Source organism: Vicugna pacos, unplaced genomic scaffold, assembly GCF_048564905.1.
Source record: "Vicugna pacos unplaced genomic scaffold, VicPac4 scaffold_20, whole genome shotgun sequence".
Classification (NCBI taxonomy): Eukaryota; Metazoa; Chordata; class Mammalia; order Artiodactyla; family Camelidae; genus Vicugna; species Vicugna pacos.
This window is the reverse complement of record NW_027328741.1, coordinates 79,059,810-79,066,948: the sequence shown is the minus strand read 5'-3', so window position 1 is coordinate 79,066,948 and position 7,139 is coordinate 79,059,810. Positions and strand designations below refer to the sequence as shown.

The window sequence follows — 7,139 nt, the reverse complement described above, 5'->3', positions numbered from 1 at the left end:
GCTATAGAAGCAAATTAATTGCTTTTCAATAGATGATGGATAAAGAAATGTGTGTTTATAGTATATATATCTACCCATCTATTAACTACAGATTTATCTATATTTATATATATATATGCACACTAAACATATATATATATATATATTTATATATGCACACACACACATAAAAATACAATGGGTTATCACTCAGCTATAAAAAGAATAAGTTTTTGTCATTTGCAAAAAATGGGTAGAACAAGAGGGTAATATGTTAGGTGAAAAATGTCAGACAGAGAATGACAAATTTAGAATAGTTTTACTCATATTTGGAATTTAAAGAAATGAACATAACAAAACAGAAAAGAAGTTATATATATAGAAAATAAAAGGTTGCTCACATGAAGGAGGGAAATGTGGTGAAGAAAAACAAATAGTTGAGGAAAATTAAGAGAGAAAATTATCCAGTTGCAAATTAAAAGATCAGGGACAAGAAATTTACTATGTGGGGAATAGTCAATAACTATGAATTATCTTTAAATAGCAACTATCAAAACTATATTTATTGTTGTGATCAGTTTGACATGTATTAAAAATAGCAAACATTATGTTATGTAAGAGAAACTAACACAGAGTTATAGATTAAAGTGCACTTCAAAAACAAACAAACACACTTATAGAAAAAATAATTTGATTTGTACATAACAGAGGCAGTGGTTGGGAAAGGAGAATTTGATTAATGCACTCAAAAGCTACAAACCTCCAGCAGTAAAATAAACCTGTTCTAGGGATGCCCTGTAAAAACATGAAAATTACAATTATTACTGCTTTATGTTCTATATGAATGTTGTTAAGGGGATAGACCATAAGATTTCTCATCACAACCAAAAGACAAATTGTATTTCTTTAAAATTGTATCTAAATTAGATAATGAATTCTCCCTAAACTTGCTATGATATTTATTTCTTAATACTTATAAATCAAATCCCTATCCTGTGCACCTAAACTCACACAATCTTTTATGCCAATTATATGTCAATAAAAGCGTTAGTAAAAATGGAAATTTAATGATCATGGTTTCCCATGTCATTTTTCATGATTTGTTTTGCAGCAAGAAAACTTGAGTCAAGATATACTTATCATAGGTAAATATACTAATAAATAAATGATTCAAATAAATTATACATAAAGATACTAATAAAATTAGGGTCTTACCATGCTTTAAGTTTTCTTCATCTTAGCCCACTGCTTCTGTAGGCATCAAAATTTCACTCTGTGTATTCATCTGAGATTAGGGAATGGATACAAATTTAAAACTGGCTGCTCTTGTTGTGAGTGATAAAGTTCAATGTCTGTGACCAATGGTCTCAACTCCCCGACAGCATCTGTAGGAAATGAACACGCTAGGTTGCAAAAAATCTCAGCATGGTTAAATCTCATAACTCCTACAATTCTTAACTGTTTTGCAATGGGAATGCAATACTGACAAAGTTTTGATTTTCAATAACAATGTGGTGTTTTCTCATGGTTGCATTAGGGTATGTGAGGATAATCCCTCAGATACACAACAAATATTCTTGCTCAAGTGCTGGCAAAGAAGTGCAAATTTCTGCATTATTAGGACTGAGGACTGCTCTCAAAATGATGACTATGCTCACTCTATTCCAGGTAATACAAAGAAAAAAGTTTATTGCAATTTCAAGGTGAACGGGAATAAGTCAGTGTTCCAGTCCCTATAAATTAGTCAACGGGTGTTCAAAGCCAAAGTAAGTTGTGTCAACAATGAGAATTAAAAGAAAAAAACTTAGACATAAGTTTAAATTAAAAAGAAGACACAGTCCAGTGCTGGGCTCTGGGGACTGCAGAATGTATATGCCTCAGTCCAATTCAAGGATTCAGTGGCTTGGCCCTTGCATCAGCTCTGGATTCAATGAACAGGTAACAATTAGTATACAGGGAAAAATATAATCTACCTCTCCCTAATCTGAAGAAAATCTGGTGGCTCAATGAAACTCTTAATTCACAGACATTCTGACAGGTGCAGAGGAAAAATTCACTGATAACTCAACTAAGACAAACGTAGTTACTGCTTAACAATCCATCTTCACACACACACACACAGTGATAGAGAGATTTGTAGTATTTAGTGGGAAGAATTCAGTGGGCAGAGCTCAGAGTATAATTTTCAAAGCATCAGCCAACTTTTGTACTTTTGCCAATAGTCTAGCTTTTCCCAGGTAGAAAACTACAGATGGACAAACAAATAATATTCTTCCTTAGAATTTCTAATTTTGAAAGTAAACTGTAGCTTTTGACTTATCAGTATAGAACCTTGTTAAGATGATCACGGTAAGACCCACTGTGTGATAAGAGAGCTGGAAACAAGCTGCTGAACCAGCCCATCTGAACCCCAGACTGCTAATGTAAGCAACAACATAGCCACAATCAGATTTGAGCTGACAAACTTAAAAACTTGATGTTTCTGTTGTAGGAAACACCACTGCTGTCCAGACACAATTCTCCTGCTGCAAGTGGGCTCTTTTATTCTCTTGGTGAAGGTCATATTTATGGGATGTTGTTAGAGGTTACACTGGTCAATTTGCCCATTCTCCAGATTATCAAAGGCTTTCTTCACAAATGGAGACACATTTTCAGGACTCAATGTTGCCATTACGGTCTTATCAGATGACACTAGCTGCATCATTGTGAGTAGAAGCCTTAGGGTCCCTGAAATTGCCTACTATTTTCCCAGCATTTCAGGGTATTTCACATTCTGAATATGCTTCACCTTTTATTTTAAATTAATGGGAAACCATCAAAGACGTCCATGAATATTTTATATTTCCTAATATCTGTATAAATTTGGTATTCTTGCAGTTGGACAAATTTTTAATTCCACCACCCTCACCTCCTTCTAGTCCACATATTTTAGATTGCAATTTGGTTACTGAATACGAGAACCCCAACCAAGGGGATAGTACCACTTAGATACTTCCTTTGTGAAGGTTAGAAGGGGCACAAGTTATGTAGGGTGTATAAACCTACATTAAATGTTTGCAACGTCACTGTCTCTTCTGGACAAAGCTCTCATTCTAAGATGTAAATTAATCATAAGTCAGTATAGTTATTGGTATGGGGAAGAGAATCAGCTGTTTTGTGTTGGGTGGGTGATGAAGAGACAGGAAAAACTCCAGCAAATGAGAACGGATTGCTTTATGCCTCTGGAGGCATGAATTAAGAAGTAAATATTACTTTGTCTCCTGTACCTACCTCCACTTACTGTCTTGAGTGACTAGTCCTTGGGATATGAAAGATCTAGTTTGCAGTGAAGAGTAAAGACCATAATGAAATAGTTTGAAAACCATGAGTTTTGTTGTTTCAATAAAGTAGATTTTGCTTAAAGTCAACATGTGTTTTTCATTCACTTAATACAAAAATGCATCCTGTGACATGTGCTGGGCATACTGTACAGGTATCCAAGTTAGACAAGGAAAGGGGGATAGACAGAAAACATCAGGAGGAGGTGGTTTCTGTGCTGAGACTGGGAAAGTCTAAGTAGATGAAAGGAGGACACCCAAAGTCCAAGGATGAGCTGGAGTATATGTGGTGAGGTTGAAGCTAACATAGTTGACAATCGTTTTCCTGGATATATTTCCACATACAGTGAAACATAAAGATATACCAAGGTAGTGAGATGCCAGATTTATAAAGAAATGACTAAACCAAGATGATTCGTGGGCTTAGATTTGGAAAGGCATTAAGTGCCACCCTGAGGATGTAAGCTTGTCTTTGGCTTGAACATAAAAGCAACATAAAGTATTGACTTGAAATTATAATGTAGACTCTTGAGGGCAGGAAATGAAAGTACCAATTTTAATGCTTTGAAAACAGCACAAAGAAGACCATAGATAAAATTACTTCTTAAATTCTACCACATGCTGTATGTGCCATCTGAGACTACATCATGTGACCTTCATGATTCCAGGAATGACATAATAGAGACCATGATCCCTGGGCCGGTTCCTGCATTTATCTCCTGTTCCAGCTTATCCTAACAACACTTTTAATACTTTTCAGGTTGAACAAGAAACTACTTAGTGCTTTACCCCCTCTCCATGTTTTAGTCTTTTTCCAAATTCTTCCATTTTCTCTTCCTCCTTACAAGACAGTATTTAAATTTACTCCCATATTGTTCCATCAAATGATCATATCAAGTATCTCATTTTAACTGTAAATGTTAACTTTGTCTCCCATTTAACACTTAACCTAATTTAAAAAAATATAAGGTAAATACAGGTACACATCTATGTTTCTTGTTCAAATAAGAAAATTGCAGATATTTGTCGACATTTGCCAACATCAATTTTAATCTTTGTAATCCTGCATAAACTGGTAGTCCTCTGGTAGATCCCTTGTAATTAGGATGACGTTCATAAAGTGAAGTTGGCTGATGAGTTGGCCTTGTAAGAGAGGTAGCTGATGTATCAGCTGTCACTCTCACTGGAAACCGTGCGTTGCTCCCTGGTTGAAGTTTAGAAGAACGACCTTCTTTGGCAGATATGTTGTGATATCCATTTGGAAAAACAGAAGTCTCCACCATCAGTCCAAAATAATTACTCTGCATGGGAGACAAGATGCTGTACTGAGATGTAGAATTTGTAGTTTTAATGAGTTCATAATATGGTCATTTGCTTCAGTGTATCTGCTTTGAGTGTGCCTGTGGACAAGGTTCAACTGATTTAAAATAGCATGCTGATCCACTGCAATTTGTTCTGGTGGTCTAACTGAACTTGATGATGGAGCAGAAAAATCACCGCTGATCGGGGTATTTTTATCACCATTTATTTGTCTAGTAGGGGGCTTTCTAATTAGAGGCATATTTAATTTTGCAACAGGTAAAAATGCACTTTCTCCACTAGTGTCAGTCACAAAAGCAGAATTATGTTTATCCACATTACCCCCTGCTATAAAGTGCTTCTTGTTGAAATCTTCAGCCAATGAAGATAACAGAGAGGCATTTTTAATCCCAACTCTTCTTCTTATTCTGATTAAAAGCTGGGGAAAGACTCGTTTAAAATTTGAATTATGGTAGAACTGCTGCTACAAAAATAGAGAAAAATTTTAGTAATATTTTAAACCAAAATACAAGACTACAATAAGCCTAACGTATAAAACATCAGATATCACGTTTACAATTGAAAGAAAATATCAGCAAAATATGAACATTGCTGACTATTTTTTAAATTTCCTTATTTGTAAAATACACATTTAAGTAGTATAGTCATCAAATTAGAGAAGTTACCATTTGCAGTAACGGTGAATGCCACTTTTCACAAGCAGCTTTAAATACCTTTATATATATTTCTGATAAGATTCATAATTGCAAGCAAAGTTTCTCTGAATCTTGAATACTTATGGCACTGTCCCCAATTTTAGAAAAAAATAAAGAATTTAAGACTTGGTAATTTTATTCAATTTTCAAAATCTAGCTTTAAATATATATTACCATTGATGGATGTACAATATAAACTTTCATATATGTTACCAAGTGGTTACTAAAATTTCTGAATACCTTGCTTAAAACAGAGACTTCTTTTTCTTCTGCCAGAAAGTCAGCTAGACAAGCAGATCTTTGAAATTCTGCCGCAATTTACTAAACCCATAAAGGTTAAGCTGTCTAACTAAACTTTTCATACTTCCAGTTTCAAATATTCTGAAAGAGGCCTTTCTTTCCAAAACTACCTTCTTAAAGATATCTTCATCAATCACGATGGAAGATCCATTATCATCCCACCAGATGGATTTATATTGGTTACTCCTAGCCATTTTCCAGAGATTTCTTGGAAATGTCAGAGAACGAAAATAATTATCTTCATCTGGTTCAGAGACACAATGTGTGTAACATGGTCTTTTTATCAAAGATTCTTCAGACAAACTCTGAAAAGCATTTTCTTCAATCACATACCTCAAGTCCAAGTCCTCAGAGAATGTTTGATCACACAATAGACATCTACCAGAGTTACCTGAAACAGTTGGTCCATCTTTATGAGACACATCTTGAAATTCTGAAGAAACATGTGTCATCTCAAATAACTTTTTCCAGTTACTTTTCTAATCTGCATGATTTTGAGCACTGCAACTTCAAATGCTGCTTTGGCAGGACTGAACAGATAAACTGCTAGGCCATCACAATTGTTCTCAACCTGAGTAGCTTTGGCATCATAAAACGACTGGTCTCCTAGCAACCCAAGTGTAACATTCCGCCTGTGTTTACTTCTCATTCATCCAGTTAAAATGAAACATAAATGTTGCTTATTTTTATAGTGTGATGTGGAAATATTTTCCCCACAAAATCTTTTTAAATAATTTAATTTTGGGGTCTATGAAATAAAACCAATCTCCATACTTTTGTACACAAATTTATACTTGATTTGTGAACATGGAATCAATAATGCAAAAAAAAATAAAATAATTTTAAAGTTTTGGAATTTAAAGTGAAATTTGTGTAAAACCTCTACAGAAAAAGTATAACAATTTCATGATCATTTTATACTCTAGATTTCTTTTTCATGGGTTAATTGATCATAGGTGTGAGGGATTATATCTGGGTGCTCTATTCTCCTCTATTGATTTGTGTCTGTTTCTGAGCCACTATCATGTTGTTTTATTTACTAAAGCTTTGTAGGAGTGTTTAACATCAGAGAACTTTACACCATTACATTTAATACTCTTTTTCAAGATTATTTTGGCAACTCATGATCTTTGTGGTTACATATAAATTTTGATATTATTTGTTCTATATAATGGAAAAATCTCATAGTTATTTTGACATGAATCACACTAAACATAGATTCCTTTGGGTTGAAAGGTTGTTTCAACCACATAGTTTCACATCATTAACATAAGAGTTCTTTTCATTTCTTTGGATCAGTTTTAATTTCCTTCACCAATATTTTCAGTTTTTTAACGTATATGCTTTCAACTTATGTGTTAACTTCATTTCTAGGTGTTCTTTATATATATATATATATATATATATATATATATATATATATATATATATAATTATATACATAATAAATGTAAACTCGTTTCCTACACAAATACAGCCGGCAGAAGGCAGTGGCAAGACATATTGAAATTTCTGAATGAAAGAAAGC

General features: G+C 33.8%; 1 long non-coding RNA gene across 1 annotated transcript; it reads right to left on the bottom strand.

The window, feature by feature from the left end:
* Positions 1-4,270: 4,270 nt before the first annotated feature.
* Positions 4,271-6,151, bottom strand: LOC140694051 (uncharacterized). Its single transcript, XR_012069793.1, has 2 exons — positions 6,003-6,151; positions 4,271-4,597 (listed from the first exon to the last, which is right to left on the bottom strand). It is a non-coding gene; the product is annotated as an uncharacterized lncRNA (long non-coding RNA).
* Positions 6,152-7,139: the final 988 nt, after the last annotated feature.